This window comes from Echinops telfairi, unplaced genomic scaffold (assembly GCF_000313985.2).
Source record: "Echinops telfairi isolate 266 unplaced genomic scaffold, ASM31398v2 ScPeMD7_5;HRSCAF=22, whole genome shotgun sequence".
Taxonomy (NCBI): domain Eukaryota; kingdom Metazoa; phylum Chordata; class Mammalia; order Afrosoricida; family Tenrecidae; genus Echinops; species Echinops telfairi.
The window spans coordinates 32341062-32342522 of record NW_022103901.1 but is presented as its reverse complement, the minus strand read 5'-3'; positions in this window follow the sequence as shown (position 1 = coordinate 32342522).

The window sequence follows — 1461 nt, the reverse complement described above, 5'->3', positions numbered from 1 at the left end:
TCTTTCTTTTTTTACTGTTTCCACTTCTGTTTATTCTGGGCATTTTAGTTTTTTTTGTGTGAGTGGGTATTAGTTTGCTTGGCATTGTTGCTCCAGGCTTTGTCTTCCTTTCTCTCTTTTTCCTCTCCTTTCACTCTCTTTCCTGTCACAATCCACTAGCTGCCTCCAGGACACTCCCCTCTGCCTAGGCCAACTCTGAAGGCCCAACTGGGGGAGCTCCCACCCGCATTTATTGGCCCTGAAAATATCTGGGGAAATAATCATGGTTCTCTTCCATACACCAAGCAGCAGGGGGTTTTCACCTGCAAACAGTGGGGGCATTTCCAGCCTAAACCCCAAAGCCCTACAAAGTGAGTGGGGGAAACACATGACCACCACTGGTGGGACTCCATGCTATGGCAGGAACATCGACCCAATCTCCAAGGTGATCTCTCTGTCTACGGTAATTCCCATGCCAGCCACAGAGCTCTACACCAAGGACGGTATATGCACATGCCCTCCTCAGCACTCCAGTTGCAGAGGAAAACACCACAGACCATCTGAGTTGCTCTGAGAACTGTGAAGTCTACTTAGAGGTCCGCCAGGGAAGCGATGCCTCATGGGTGCACAACAACCCAACCAGCATCATATGAGAGGAATATCCAACACACATTCCAAATAACGAAATACTGGATGGCTAAGATAAGAGTGAAATCACAGGAAGACATAGCGATAGCTTGACCCCTCAGTACAGCTACCGGCAGGTACTACGTAGAAGCACTCATACGAATCCCCCAAGAGAGAGCCCAGGGCTCTTTGATACAGGAAGATGGCTCCAGGCTCCTCTAAAATAAACATGTTAACAGCAACCAGTTCTAACAGCTTCAATGAAAAATCAGGAGAAACAGAAGACAATGTTGGGCATAGATGAACCTAATGATGGGCATAGATGAAGCAGAGATTGACCTGGCTCAAAAATATATTTAGAATGCTGCTTGGAGTGATAAAGGACATGAGGGAAGCAATGAAGAAAGAAGATGAAATGATAGAGGGGGTAAAGGCAACTCACCAAAGGGAAATACAAGAGTTAAGGGATGAAATAACAAAATTCAGTGATAAATTGACAGATCTTGCCAACAGACTCGAGGAGGCAGAGAATTGTACCAGTGACCTAGAATATAACAAAGCAGACCTCAGCAAACGTCAAAAGCAGTCAAATAAGACAATCAAAGAAGCTGAAGAACACTTGAGAGCCATGTCTGATGCTTTGAAAAGAAACAATATTAAAGTAATTGTATTACTGGAACAAGACACGACAAAGAAGAAAATAGCGAGGGAATTCTTAGAGGAAACTTCCCTAGCTAAATAAATGAAATCAGGCAATCTTTCAGGAGGCTGAAAGAACACTAGCCAGACTGAATACAAGAAGTCACCAAAACACATAATTGTCAAATTATCCAACTATGAGGAAAAGGAGATCAT